Consider the following 16,125-nt stretch of genomic DNA (forward strand, 5'->3'; position numbering starts at 1 on the left):
AGTGTCTCTCAGTTTTGTAGGACTGGTTCCCTGTATTGCATAGGAAGGGCACTTGATGTGAGTAGGGAGTGCTTTCTGAGGTGTGTAGGGATGAGACATTGAGTTGTACAGAAATGGCTGTCTGAGGTGTGAAGGTAGGTTTCTCTGGTGTGTGTAGCGAAGTCCACTGTGGTATGTGAGGAGGCACGCCTAAGTGTGTAGGAGGGTTTTTTGAGGTGTGTAGGAGGGTTCCTTGATGTAAGTGGGAGTCCCCCCTTTGATGAGTAAGGAGAGCTGTTTGAGTTGCACAGGGAGGGACTCAGTGATGAATAGAAAGGACTCTCAGGTGTGTAGGGAGGGCTCATATAGGAGCACATTGAGGACTCTCGGGTTGAGGGAAGATTCTCTGAGAGTATATAGTGGGCGCTCTGAGGTGAGTAGAAGGTTCTAACTGAGGTGTGCAGGAACTTTCCCCTAATGTGAGTAGAGATAGATAGCTGAGATGAGTAGTGAGGAAACACTGAGGTGTGAAAGGAGGGCAGTTTGTGGTGTGTAGCAGGGCTCTCTGAAGCATGAAGTGAGGGCTTTCTGAGGTGTGTAGAAAAGACTTTCTTAGATGTGTAGGGATTGCTCAGTGAGGTGTGGAAGGATCATTTTTAGGGTGTGGATGGATGGCCCTGTGAGGTGTGAAGGAAGGGCTTTCTGTGGTATGTAGGTAGGAATTTCTGAGATGAGGAGGACAGGCTCTCTGTTTTGTAGTGTAGGCTCCCTGAAGTGTGTTGTGAGAGCTCCAATGGTGTGTTTGAAGGGTGACTGATGTGAGCAGGTAGGGTTCACTGAGGTGTGTAGGGAGGGCTGTCTGATTTATGTAGGAAAGTTCCTCTGAAGTATGTGGAAGGGCTATGTGAGGCCTATGTGTTGAGTAGAAGGGGCTTTCTGAGGAGTAGTGAGGGTTTTCTTAGGTGAGTAGAAGGACACTCTGTGGTGTTTAGTGAGGAGTAGAGGGAGGACTCATTGAGGAGTGTAGGGACATCTTTCTAAGGTGTGTAGGGACTGCTTTTGAGGGGAGTACTGAGGGCTTTCTGAGCTGCATAGCTTAGCTTTTTTGGGTTGAGCTGCTATAAACATTGATGTTGCTGCATCACCATTGTATGATGATTTTAAATCAAGGAGTGGGATAGCTGGATTAATTGGTGGTTGTATTCCAAATTTTCTGAAGAATCTCCATATCACTTTCCACAATATTCATACCAATTTGCAATCTGCCCAGCAATGTATGAGTATAACTTTTTTTCCACATTCTCATCAGGATTTATTGTTGCTTGAATTTTTCATAATTGACCTTCTAACTGGAATATGATGATACCTCAGTTTTGATTTGCATTTCTTTAATGCTAGAGATATTGAACACTTTTTTGTTTATTTGGTGATCTATTGTAATTCTACTTCTGAGAAGTGTCTGTTCAGTTCCTTAGCCTATTTGTTGGCTGGGTTCTTTGTTTTTTATGGTGGTAAGATTTTTAAGTTGTTTATATATCCTAGAGATTAATGCTTTATCTATGGTGCATGTGGTGAATATTTTCTCTGAATCTGTATGCTCTCTCTTCACACTATTGATCATTGCTTTTGCTGAGAAGAAGTTTTTAATTTTGAGTCTATCCTATTTATTGGTTCTTGATTTTACTTCTTGCATTTTAAGGGTCTTGTTAAGAAAGTCAGGATGAACATAGATGCAAAAATTTTCATTAAAGTTCTGCATATCACATACAAATGTGTATTTTTTATTGTAAACAAATGGGATACATGTTGTTTCTCTATTTGTACATGGAGTCAAGGCATACCATTTGTGTAATCATAAATTTACATAGGGTAATGTGTTTGATTCATTCTGTTATTTTTTCCCTTCCCCCCACCACTCCCACCCCTCTTTTCCCTCTATACAGTTCTTCCTTCCTCCATTCTTACCACCCTCCTTAACCCTAATCCTAAACCTAACCCTAACTCTAATGCTAACCCCTCGCACCCCCCATTATATGTCCTCATCCGCTTATCAGCGAGATCATTCATCCTTTAGTTTTTTGAGATTGGCTTATCTCACTTAGCATGATATTCTCCAATTTCATCCAGTTGCCTGCAAATGCCATAATTTTATCATTCTTTATGGCAGAGTAATATTCCATTGTATATATATGCCACAGTTTCTTTATCCATTCATCAATTGACGGACATCTAGGTTGGTTCCACAATCTGGCTATGGTGAATTGAGCAGCAATGAACATTGATGTGGCTGTATCTCTGTAGTATGCTGATTTTAAGTCCTTTGGGTATAGGCCAAGGAGTGGGATAGCTGGGTCAAATGGTGGTTCCATTCCAAGCTTTCTGAGGAATCTCCATACTGCTTTTCAGAGTGGCTGCACTAATTTGCAACCCCACCAGCAATGTATGAGTGTACCTTTTTCCCCACATCCTTGCCAACACCTATTGTTGCTTGTGTTCTTGATAATCGCCATTCTAATTGGGGTGAGATGGAATCTTAGGGTGGTTTTGATTTGCATTTCTCTTATTACTAGAGATGTTGAACATTTTTCCATATGTTTTTTGGTTGCTTGTAGATCTTCTTCTGTGAAGTGTCTGTTCATTTCCTTAGCCCATTTGTCAATTGGATTACTTGTATTCTTTGTGTAGAGTTTTTTGAGTTCTTTATAGATTCTGGAAATTAGCGCTCTATCTGTAGTATGAGTGGCAAAGATATTCTCCCACTCTGTAGGCTCTTTCTTCACATTACTGATAGTTTCCTTTGCTGAGAGAAAGCTATTTAGTTTGAATCTATCCCAGTTGTTGATTCTTGCTTTTATTTCTTTTGCTATGGGAGTCCTGTTAAGGAAGTTTGATCCTAAGTCAACAAGTTGAAGATTTGGACCTACTTTTTCTTCTATAAGATACAGGGTCTCTGGTCTGATTCTGAGGTTCTTGATCCATTTTGAGTCGAGTTTTGTGCAGGGTGAGAGATAGGGGTTTAATTTCAATCTGTTGCATATGTTTTTCCAGTTTTCCCAGCACCATTTGTTGAAGAGACTATCTCTTCTCCATCGCATATTTTTGGTCCATTTGTCTAGTATGAGAAAATTGTATTTCTTTGGGTTTGTGTCCATATCCTCTATTCTGTACCATTGATCTACCTGTCTATTTTGGTACCAATACCATGCCATATTTATTACTCTTGCTTTGTAGTATAGTTGAAGTTCTGGTATTGTGAAACCCCCTGCTTTGCTCTTTCTACTGAGGATTACTTTAGCTATTCTGGGTTTTTATTCTTCCAGATGAATTTCAAAATTGTTTGCTCTATTTCTGTAATGTACATCATTAGGATTTTAATTGGAATTGCATTGAATCTGTATAGTACTTTACGTAGTATGGCCATTTTGACAATATTAATTCTGCCTATCCAAGAGCATGGGAGATCTTTCCATCTTCTAAGGTTTTCTTTAATTTCTTTCTTTAGTGTTCTGTCGTTCTCATTGTAGAGGTCTTTCATCTCTTTTGTGAGATTGATTCCCAAGTATTTTATTTTTTTTGATGCTATTGTGAATGGGGTAGTTTTCCTAATTTCTCTTTCTGAAGATTCATCACTTATGTTTAAAAATGCATTGGATTTATGAGCATTGATTTTGTAACCTGGTACTTTACTGAATTCACTTATGAGTTCTAAAAGTTTTTTGGTGGAATTTTCAGGCTCCTCTAAATATATAATCATGTCATCAGCGAACACAGATACAAATGTGTATTAAAAAGCGTGCACCATGATCAAGTATGGTTTATCCAAGTGATACAGGGTTGCTTAAATAAATTTAATTAATTATAACAATAGACTTAAAAACAAGAACCATATGATCATTTCAAAAGATGCAGAAAGCATTTGATAAGATGCAGCACCCCTTCACATTCAAAACAGTAGAAAAACTAGGGATAGTAGGAACACACCTCAACATTGTAAAAGCTATACGTGCTAAAGCCAAGGCCAATAGAAGTCTAAACAGAATAATTGAAAGCATTTCCTCTTAAAACTGGAACAAATCAAGAATGCCCTCTTTCATGACTTTTATTAAATATTTTCCTTGAAACTCTAGCCAGAGCAATGAGATCAAAGAAAGAACTTAAATGAATACAAATACATAAAGAAGAACTCAAACCATCACTATCTGTCAAGATCTTTCCTGGAAAACAGTATATAGGATCACACAGTACTGCTCATGTTTTAAAGGGCCAGTAACAGATACAAAGAAACAAACCAAAAACATAGAGATTGAGAGGATTCCCCAACCATTGTCAACAGATGGGAACTTCTAAAATAGACCAGATAAGGGGGAAATCTCCCCAAGTTCCCAACTGCCAAATAAATTTGACTGCTATACCCATGACACCACAAATGTACCCATGAAAGATGAATTAGTCCCACACAGGGGACTTTTCATTTTGCTATGGTTCATGTAACAAAATTTAGCACTTTGATTCTTTCTAAGACTGCATGTCAGAGGCAATAAGTATGTTCATATTATTGTGAAAAGTCAACATCTATATCCAGAACTTTTTCTTCTTCCTAAACTATTCCTTTGTGTATATCAAATATGATCCTCACTGTCCCCCTTCCTCAGCCCCTGTCATCATATTGTCTGTCTGTGTCTATTTCTACTCTCAGCTTCACCTTCTACTTTCAAATCTCAAAGCATTGTTTGGTGATGACAGTTCACTTGAACAATGTCTTTAAGGTTTGCAAGTTATTCTCTCATATTTTTATGTTCCAGGCTGAATAATATTCCATGCTGTGCCCAGGACACATTTTGGTTATACATCCATACACTTTTGGACATTGAGTTTTTAACACTGGGTTCTGTTGTTAATAATGCTACTGTTAGCACTGGTGTTCGTATGATCACTCGAGTGTCTGTATTCAATTCTTTTTAGTACATCAGTAAAAGGACAATTTGATGGATCATGTGGTAATTCATGGCAATCAATATTGACATATTTAGTTGGGCAAAATGCATCTCATTAAAGCACTTGATAAAAAGTGCTGTGCACTCTCAAAGTGTTAATAAGTGGGTAATCCAGGACATGAAGTTGAGATGCACTTAATAGGAATTACTTGCGCCCACCAAATAGAAATGTTGTATCCTTGTATTATCACAAAAAAGGTACATGATGAAAATTTCTACAACATATTTGTTATTCACATTCTTTAACATAAATAGATTTAACAAAACATGCATATTTCCTTATTCACTTAACCCAGAGAGTGTATATTCTATCTCATAATTTATTGTTCAGAAGGCAGTGTATGAATATGTTCCAAGAACTTATCCATCACTCAGTTGTTAAACATGTGCTATATTCCCCAAAAGTGATCTCAAGAAGTTAATAATTCATTTTTCAGTACAGTTATCAGCAAAGTACTTTTTAAGACATAGCTATTGGCCACATCATCTGCATAGAATTACAATCAGGGTCATTGTTTCACATAGTCCTCGAGGAGGAGAAGATGCAGTTCAAAGAGCACATGCATAAAGAAACTCATAAATGGCAGGATAGACCTGCTGTCCTTTGTTTCTGAGGATGCTTTTGAAGAAAGGCTGGTGCTATAAAGGTTTTGGAATTTATTTATTTGTAATTTTATTTGTAATTTATTTCCATTTTCAACCCATTATGATCCAATAGAATACAAGGTAGTATCGCTATCTTCTTGTATTTGCTAATAGTAGCTTTGTGGCATAATATATGGCCTATTTGAAAGAAGGGCGCATATGCCTCTGAGCAGAAAGCTTATTTGATCTTCATTGAATGGAATATTCTATATATGTCTGTTAAGTCTAAATTATCGATTGTGTTATTGAGATCTATGGTTTGTTGTTCAATTTTTGTTTGGAAGATCTGTCCAGTGATGAGAGAGGTGTGTTAACGTCACCTAGTATTATGGTGTTATGGTCTCTTTTGTTCCTGGAATTGAGAAGTATTTGTTGGATGTACATGTATGAGCCACTGTTTGGGATACAGATATTTATGATTTTTATATCTTGCTGATTTATGCTTCCCTTAAGCTATATGAAATATTCTTCTTTATCCCCTCTGACTAACTTTGGCTTGAAGTCCACATTATCTGAAATGAGGATGGATACTCCACCTTTTTTGCTGAGTCCATGTGCATGGTATGTTTTTCCCCATCCTTTCACCTTTAGTCTATGGGTATCTCTTTCTATGAGGTGAGTCTCTTGCAGGCAACATATTGTTGGATCTTTCTTTTTAATCCAATCTGCCAGTCTATGTCTTTTGATTGATGAATTCAGGCCATTAACATTCAGGGGTATTATTGAGATACGATTTGTATTCCCGGTCATTTGGTTCATTTTTAAAATTTTATTTATTTATTTATTTTTTAACACAACTTGGTTCCTCCTTTATTTGACAGTTCTTTAGGATAATTCCTCCCTTTGCTGATTTGCTTCTTTGTGTTTTATCTCTTCCTCATGAAATATTTTGCTGAGAATGTTCTGTAATGCTGGCTTTCTTTTTGTAAATTCTTTTAGCTTTTGTTTATAATGGAATGATTTTATTTCATCATCAAGTTTGAAGGTAAGTTTTGCTGGGTATAAGATTATTGGTTGGCATCCATTTTCTTTCAGAGCCTGAAAAATGGTGTTCCAGGCCCTTCTAGCTTTTAGGGTCTGGATTGAAAAATCTGCTGATATCTGTATTGGTTTCCCCCTGAATGTAATTTGGTTCTTTTCTCTCACAACCTTTAAAATTCTGTCTTCATTTTGTATGTTCGGTATTTTCATTATAATGTGCCTTGGTGTGGGTCTGTTGTAATTTTGTGTATTTGGAGTCCTATAAGCCTCTTGGACTTGATTTTCCATTTCATTCTTCAGATTTGGGAAATTTTCTGAAATTATTTCATTGAATAGATTTTTCATTCCTTTGGTTTGTTTCTCTAAGCCTTCCTCAATCCCAATAATTCTCAAATTTGGCCTTTTCATGATATCCCACAGTTCTTGGAGATTCTTTTCATGATTTCTTACCATCTTCTCTGTTTGTTCAACTTTGTTTTCGAGGTTAAATATTTTGTCTTCAATATCTGAGCTTCTGTCTTCCAGGTGTTCTATCCTATTGATTGTGCTTTCTATGGAGTTCTTAATTTGGTTTATTGTTTCTTTCATTTCAAGGATTTCTGTTTGGTTTTTTTTCAATATCTCTAACTCTTTATTGAAATGATCTTTTGCTTCCTGAATTTGCTCTGTTAACTGTCGATTGGTGCTATCATTCAATGCCTGCATTTGCTCTTTCATCTCATCATTCAATGCCTGCATTTGCTCTTTCATCTCATCGTTTGCTTCTCTGATCATTTTAATTATGTACATTCTGAACTCCCTTTCTGTCATTTCTTCTGCCATGCTGTCATTGGATTTTGTTGATGTAACATCTAGATTTGTTTGGAGCATTTTCTTCCCTTGTTTTCTCATGTCGTTCAGGTATCAGTGGACTGCTTAGATGTTGCAGATTTCCTCTATGGACTTTTTTTTTTTCTTGTATTTTTTTTTTTTTGTAAACAAATGGGATACATGTTGTTTCTCTGTCTGTACATGGCGTAAAGGCATACCATTTGTGTAATCATAAATTTACATAGGGTAATGTTGTTTGATTCATTCTGCCATTTTTTCCCTTCCCACCCTCCCCTTCCACACTTCCCCTCCATCTATACAGTCCTTCCTTCCTCCATTCCTGCCCACCTCCCTAACCCTAACTCTAACCCTAACACTAACCCTTCCCACCCGCCATTATGTGTCATCATCCACTTATTAGCGATATCATTCTTCCTTTGGTTTTTTGAGATTGGCTTATCTCACTTAGCATGATATTCTCCAGTTTCATCCATTTGCCTGCAAATGCCATAATTTTATCGTTCTTTATGGCTGAGTAATATTCCATTGTATATATATACCACATTTTCTTTATCCATTCATCAATTGAAGGACATCTAGTTTTGTTCCACAATCTGGCTATTGTGAACTGAGCAGCTATGAACATTGATGTGGTTGTATCTCTGTAATATGCTGATTTTAAGTCCTTTGGGTATAGGCCAAGGAGTGGGATAGCTGGGTCAAATGGTGTTTCCATTCCAAGTTTTCTAAGGAATCTCCACACTGCTTTCCAGAGTGGCTGCACTAATTTGCAGCCCCACCAGCAATGTAAGAGTGTACCTTTTTCCCCACATCCTCGCCAACACCTGTTGTTGCTTGTATTCTTGATAATTGCCATTCTAATTGGGGTGAGATGGAATCTTAGGGTGGTTTTGATTTGCATTTCTCTTATTACTAGAGATGTTGAACATTTTTCCATATGTTTGTTGATTGCTTGTGTATCTTCTTCTGTAAAGTGTCTATTCATTTCCTTAGCCCATTTGTCAATTGGATTATTTACATTCTTGGTGTAGAGTTTTTTGAGTTCTTTATAGATTCTGGAGATTAGCGCTCTATCTGAAGTATGACTGGCAAAGATTTACTCCCACTCTGTAGGCTCTTTCTTTGCATTGCTGATAGTTTCCTTTGCTGAGAGAAAGCTTTTTAGTTTGAATCTATCCCAGTTATTAATTCTTGCTTTTATTTCTTGTGCTATGGGAGTCCTGTTGAGGAAGTCTGGTCCTAAGCCGACATGTTGAAGCTCTGGACCTACTTTTTCTTCTATAAGGTACAAGGCCTCTGGTCTGAATCCATTTTGAGTTTAGTTTCATGCATGGTGAGAGATATGGGTTTAGTTTCATTCTGTTGCATATGGATTTCCAATTCTCCCAGCACCATTTGTTGAAGAGGCTATCTTTTCTCCATTGCATATTTTTGGAACCTTTGTCTAGTATGAGAAAATTGTATTTATTTGGGTTTGTGTCCGTGTCCTCTATTCTGTACCATTGATCCACCTTTCTATTTTGGTACCAATACCATGCCGTTTTTGTTACTATTGCTTTGTAGTAGAGTTGAAGATCTGGTATTGCGATACCCCCTGCTTCACTCTTTCTGCCAAGGATTGCTTTAGCTATTCTGGGTTTTTTATTCTTCCAGATGAATTTCATAATTGCTTGCTCTATTTCTGTAAGGTACATCATTGGGATTTTCATTGGAATTGCATTGAATCTGTATAGCACTTTTGGTAGTATGGCCATTTTGACATTATTAATTCTGCCTATCCAAGAACATGGGAGATCTTTCCATCTTCTAAGGTTTTCTTGAATTTCTTTCTTTAGTGTTCTGTAGTTCTCATTGTAGAGGTCTTTCACCTCTTTTGTGAGATCGATTCCCAAATACTTTATTTTTTTCAAAGCTATTGTGAATGGGGTAGTTTTCCTAATTTCTCTTTCTGAAGATTCATCGCTTATGTATAAAAATGCCTTAGATTTATGTGCATTGATCTTATATCCCGCTACTTTACTGAATTCACTTATGAGATCTAAAAGTTTTCTGGTGGAATTTCCTGGTTCCTCTAAGTATACCATCATATCATCAGCAAATAGGGATAGTTTGAGTTCTTCTTTTCCTATTCGTATCCCTTTAATTTCTTTGGTCTGTCTAATTGCTCTGGCTAGAGTTTCAAGGACGATATTGAATAGAAGTGGTGAAAGAGGGCATCCCTGCCTTGTTCCAGTTTTTAGAGGGAATGCTTTCAGTTTTTCACCATTTAGAATGATATTAGCAATGGGTTTAGCATAGATGGCCTTTACAATGTTAAGGAATGTTCCCACTATCCCTATTTTTTCTAGTGTGTTGAGCATGAAGGAGTGCTGTTTTTTATCAAATGCTTTTTCTGCATCTATCGAAATAATCATGTGATTCTTGACTTTAAGTCTATTGATATGGTGAATGACATTTATTGATTTTCTGATGTTGAACCAACCTTGCATCCCTAGGATGAAACCCACTTGATCATGGTGCACTATCTTTTTAATATGTTTTTGTATGCGATTTGCTAAAATTTTGTTTAGAATTTTTGCGTTGATGTTCATTAAGGATATTGGTCTGAAATTTACTTTCCTTGATGTGTCTCTGTCTGGTTTAGGAATCAGGGTAATATTGGCTTCATAGAATGAGTTTGGGAGAGTTCCCTCCTCTTCTATTTTCTGGAATACTTTGAGAAGTATTGGAATGAGTTCTTCTTTAAAAGTTTTGTAGAACTCGGCTGAGAACCCATCTGGTCCTGGACTTTTCTTTGTTGGAAGGCTTTTGATGACTTCTTCTATTTCATTACTTGAAATTGATCTATTTAAATTGTGTATGTCCTCCTCGTTCAGTTTAGGCAATTCATATGTCTCTAGAAACCTGTTGATGTCTTCGAAATTTTCTATTTTGTTGGAGTATAGATTTTCAAAATAGCTTCTAATTATGTTTTGTATTTCAGTCGTGTCTGTTGTGATATTTCCTTGTTCATTCCGAATTTTAGTGATTTGGGTTTTCTCTCGTCTTCTCTTTGTTAGTGTGGCTAAAGGTTTATCAATTTTGTTTATTTTTTCGAAGAACCAACTATTTATTTTGTCAATTTTTTGTATTGTTTCTTTCATTTCAATTTTGTTGATTTCAGCTCTCAGTTTAACTATTTCCTGTCTTCTACTACTTTTGGTGTTGGTCTGTTCTTCTTTTTCTAGGGCTTTGAGCTGTAGTGTTAGGTCATTTATTTTTTGAGTTTTACTTCTTTTATTAAATGCGCTCCATGAAATAAATCTTCCTCTAAGTACCGCTTTCATAGTGTCCCAGAGATTTTGATATGATGTTTCTTTGTTCTCATTTACCTCTAAGAATTTTTTAATTTCCTTCCTAATATCTTCTGTTATCCATTCATCATATAGTAGCATATTGTTTAATCTCCAGGTGTTGGAGTAGTTTCTGTTTTTTACTCTTTCATTAATTTGTAACTTCAATCCATTATGATCTGATAGAATACAAGGTAGTGTCTCTATCTTCTTGTATTTGTTGACATTAGCTTTGTGGCATAATATATGGTCTATTTTAGAGAAGGATCCATGTGCTGCTGAGAAGAAAGTGTTTTCACTCTTGGTTGGATGGTATATTCTATAAATGTCTGTTAAGTCTAAATTATTGATTGTTTTATTGAGATCTATGGTTTCTTTGTTCAATTTTTGTTTGGAAGATCTGTCCAGTGGTGAAAGAGGCGTGTTAAAATCACCTAGTATTATTGTGTTATGGTCTATTTGGTTTCTAAAATTGAGAAGGATTTGTTTAACATACATGGATGAGCCACTGTTTGGGGCATAGAAGTTTATGATTGTTATATCTTGCTGATTTATGCTTCCCTTAAGCAGTATGAAATGTCCTTCTTTATCCCTTCTAATTAACATTGGCTTGAAGTCCATTATCTGAAATGAGGATGGATACTCCACCTTTTTTGCTGAGTCCATGTGCGTGGTATGTTTTTCCCCATCCTTTCACCTTTAGTCTATGGGTATCTCTTTCTATGAGGTGAGTCTCTTGCAGGCAACATATTGTTGGATCTCTTTTTAATCCAATCTGCCAGTCTATGTCTTTTGATTGATGAATTCAGGACATTAACATTCAGGGTTATTATTGAGATATGATTTGTATTCCCAGTCATTTGGTTCATATTTAAAATTTTTGACACATCTTGGTTCCTCCTTTATTTGACAGTTCCTTTAGGATAATTCCTCCCTTTGCTGATTTGCTTCTTTGTTTTTATCTCTTCCTCATGAAATATTTTGCTGAGAATGTTCTGTAATGCTGGCTTTCTTTTTGTAAATTCTTTTAGCTTTTGTTTATCATGGAATGATCTTATTTCATCGTCAAATTTGAAGGTAAGTTTTGCTGGGTATAAGATTCTTGGTTGGCATCCATTTTCTTTCAGAGCTTGAAAAATGTTGTTCCAGGCCCTTCTACCTTTTAGGGTCTGGATTGAAAAGTCTGCTGATATCCGTATTGGTTTCCCCCTGAATGTAATTTGGTTCTTTTCTCTCACAGCCTTTAAAATTCTGTCTTTATTTTGTATGTTAGGTATTTTCATTATAATGTGCCTTGGTGTGGGTCTGTTGTAATTTTGTGTATTTGGAGTCCTATAAGCCTCTTGGACTTGATTTTCCATTTCATTCTTCAGATTTGGGAAATTTTCTGATATTATTTCTTCAAATAGATTGTTCATTCCTTTGGTTTGTTTCTCTAAGCCTTCCTCAATCCCAATAATTCTCAAATTTGGCCTTTTCATGATATCCCATAGTTCTTGGAGATTCTGTTCATGATTTCTCACCATCTTCTCTGTTTGTTCAACTTTGTTTTCGAGGTTAAATATTTTGTCTTCAATATCTGAAGTTCTGTCTTCCAGCTGTTCTATCCTATTGGTTATGCTTTCTATGGAGTTCTTAATTTGGTTTATTGTTTCTTTCATTTCAAGGATTTCTGTTTGGTTTTTTTTCAATATCTCTAACTCTTTATTGAAATGATCTTTTGCTTCCTGAATTTGCTCTGTTAACTGTCGATTGGTGCGATCATTCAATGCCTGCATTTGCTCTTTCATCTCATCGTTTGCTTCCCTAATCATTTTAATTATGTACATTCTGATCTCCCTTTCTGTCATTTCTTCTGCCATGCTGTTGTTGGATTTTATTGATGTAACATCTAGATTTGTTTGGGGCATTTTCTTCCCTTGTTTTCTCATATTGTTCAGGAATCAGTGGGTCATTAAGATATTGCAGATTTCCTCTATCAACTTATAATGTCCCTGAAGATTGCTAGTATATCCCCTCTTATCCTTCAGTAGCCTGAAGTCTTGGAGGAGGTTGATAATGCAGAGCTCCACGAAGAAGCTGCCTCTCTAGGTGTGGTAACCCTCAGGTGGCGTATATTCCCTGCTAGTGGGCAGAGGTGCCTCCACTTGTCGACCAATGGTCATCCAATGGGGAAGTAGACTGTGGGCTGAGGCAAGGCCTGTTTGTGCCTGTGTCTCTGGTTTTACCGTCCCTGTGGGAAAACCTCCCCCGGCCAGCAAGAGTCACTCGGTGGGGACGTCTCGCCTGTCAGTTGCCCTCCTAGAGGTTCCCCTCAATCTACAACTATCGCCTGGGCTGGGCTGTCTTCCTCTGCAACGATCCCAGGGGCCCGGACCTACGTCCTGGACCTGGGAGCCTCACCCTTCGCAGGCGAGTCTCCTTAGGCTGCCTCTCCCAGAGAATCTGCCTGCCGCCCTGGAAACTTCGTTCCGCCCCTAGGCGTGTCTCTGTGCGGCTCTTCCAGCAAGAAGCCACCTAGCTCCTGGGACCCTGCTCTGCACCAATCGCCTGCCTATGCAGCCCCTCCCCTGAGCCACCACCTGGAGCCCCGTACAATAGCTCCGAGACACAGAGACCCGCCACACACCTCCTCCTTCGGACAGCCGCCCGGTTTCTGACGCAGTCACTAGGAATCCAAACAACTCACTTTGGGTCTCCTCCTCCCGCCAACCACCCGTAGCCCTAGGCAGTCACTCCAAGTCCAAGTGACCCGCCCTGTTCCTCCTCCTCCTCCTTGGGGTAGCCCCCCGGGTGTTCAGGAGCGGTGGCTCCGAGACCAGGTGACTCACCACGCTCCTCCTCCAGGCAGGCCACCGGTGTTCAGGAGCGGTCGCTTTTAGTCCAATCAGCTCACCACTCGCCTCCTCCTCTGGCAACCGCCTGTGGTTCTGATGCAGTCACTCCCAGACTACGCGTCCCACTGCTCTCCTCCTCCTGGCAGGCCACCAGTGTTCTGGAGCAGCTGCTCCGAGTTCAAACAGTTCGTCACGCAGCTCCTCCTCCGGCAACCGCCCGCGGCTCTGATGCAGTCACTCCCAGGTCAAGCAATACGCCGCGCTCCTCCCCCTCCTCCGGGCAACCTCCCGGCACTCAGGAGCACTCGCTCTGAGTTCAAACAGTTCACCATGCAGCTCCTCCTCTGGCAACCGCCTGTGGTTCTGATGCAGTCACTCCCAGACCAAGCGTCCCGCAGCGCTCCTCCTCTTCCTCCAGGCAGTCCCCTGGCGCTCAGGAGCGCCCACTCTGAGTTCAAACAGCTCACCACGCAGCTCCTCCTCTGGCAACCGCCTGTAGCTCTGATGCAGTCACTCCTAGACCAAGCGTCCAGCCGCGCTCCTCCTCTTCCTCCAGGCAACCCCCCGGTGTTCAGAAGCGGTTGTTCTGGGTCCAAACAGCTCGCCACGCACCTCCTCCCCAGGCAGCCGCCCGGAGCCCCAGTGGCTGCTCGAGTCCAAGCGCTATGCTGAGCCGCCTCCTCTATGATGATCCCAGTTGTCTGTGTTTACCGCTCCAGCGGGGGGAGGGGTGTCTCGCCGAGCAACTCCACTTCACAAATTCCCTGCGTTCGGGGGCTACCGCCCCATCCGGGACACCTCCCCAACAGGAGAGACTCACCCGGCAGCTTTGAGTTGGTCCCAAGTCTCTCACTATCTCCTCTTTTGAATCTTGCGTCCTGGAGCAGCATGAAATGCAGCCGCCCTCTAGTCCGCCATCTTGGCCCGCCGTATTCTCAAATCCCAGCAACTTGTAAAGCTCAGGTAGGTGGACTGCAAGTTCAAAACCAGCCTCAGCAACTTAGCAAGAACCTGTCACTCTGGAAGCTTTCTGTTTACAGCTCCCTGCTTTCACTCAGGGCAGTGTCTCTCCTGTTTTTTGGACAATGAAAATTGGCAATGGCAAAGTGAACCATGCATACTCTCTTCAGTGAAGAAATTTTCCATGGTTTCAGATGGATTGATTTCATTAAGTTCATCTCTGCTCTGTTCTTCTCAATCCTGTCCAGGAAGAGGTCTTTGGCACAAGTTCTGCTGCCCTACAGCAGACCTCTCATCTTGAAGCTGAACAAAATCATTCTGTCCACGTGAACACTGAAAGCCTGCAGCCGCTCAAGCAGCACTGAAGTCACAGAAGGAGCCACCACCACCCACCCAGCGCCACTCAAACCTGTGCTGTAAACGCCCCATGGCGACAACACCAGGTAGCTCCTCTATTGACTTATAATGTCCCTGACGATTGCTAGTATATCCCGTCTTATCCTTCAGTAACCTGAAGTCTTGGAGGAAGTTGATAATGCGGTGCTCCACAAGGAAGCTGCCTCTCTAAGGGATGGTGACCCTCAGGTGGGGTATATTCCCTGATAGTGGGCAGAGGTGCTTCCACTTGTTGACCAATGGTCATCCAAAGGGGAACTAGGCTGCAAGGCCTGTTTGAGCCTGTGTCTCTGGTGTTACCGTCCTTGTAGGAAAACCTCACCCGGCAGGGAAGACTCACCTGGTGGGGACATCTCGCTGGTCAGTTCCCCTCCTAGAGGTTCCCCTCAGTCTACAACTACCGCCTGGGCTGGACTGTCTTCCTCTGCAATGTTCCCAGGGGCCCGGACCTACCTCCTGGGCCTGGGAGCCTCACCCTTCGCAGATGAGTCTCCTTAGGCTGCCTCTCCTCAGAGAATCTGCCCGCAGTTCTGGAAACTTTGCTCCGCCCCTAGGCGTGTCTCTGTGTGGCTCTTACAGCAAGAAGCCAGTCCTGGGACCCTGTTCTGCACCTAATCGCCTGGCTATGCGGTCCCTCTTCTGAGCCACCACCTGGAGCCCCGTACAATAGCTCCAAGACCCAGAGACCCACCACACACCTCCTCCTCCGGACAGCTGCCCGGTGTTCCGACGCAGTCACTAGGAGTTCAAGCAACTCACTTCGCGTCTCCTCCTCCCGCCAACCGCCCATAGCCCTAGGCAGTCACTCCGAGTCCAAGTGACCCGCCCTCTTACTCCTCCTCCTCGGGGTAGCCCCCCGCATGTTCAGGAGTGGTCGCTTTGAGTCCAAACAACTCACCACTCGCCTCCTCCTCTGGCAACTGCCTGTGGCTCTGATGCAGTCACTCCTAGACCAAGCGACCTGCCGTGCTTCTCCTCTTCCTCTGGGCAGCCCCCCTCCCCCGGTGTTCAGAAGCAGTTGTTCTGAGTCCAAACAGCTCATGACACAGCTCCTCCTCTGGCAACCGCCTGTAGCTGTGATGCAGTCACTCCTAGACCAAGCGACCTGCTGCGCTTCTCCTCTTCCTCCGGGCAACCCCCCGGTGTTCAGAAGCGATCCCTCTGAGTCTA

General features: G+C 40.9%; 1 pseudogene; it reads right to left on the reverse strand.

Moving 5' to 3' along the window:
- Positions 1-14,988, reverse strand: part of LOC124971186 (E3 ubiquitin-protein ligase RNF168-like) — a 63,167-nt pseudogene extending 48,179 nt beyond the window's left edge.
- Positions 14,989-16,125: the final 1,137 nt, after the last annotated feature.

The sequence above is a fragment of the Sciurus carolinensis genome, chromosome 19 (assembly GCF_902686445.1).
Source record: "Sciurus carolinensis chromosome 19, mSciCar1.2, whole genome shotgun sequence".
NCBI lineage: Eukaryota > Metazoa > Chordata > Mammalia > Rodentia > Sciuridae > Sciurus > Sciurus carolinensis.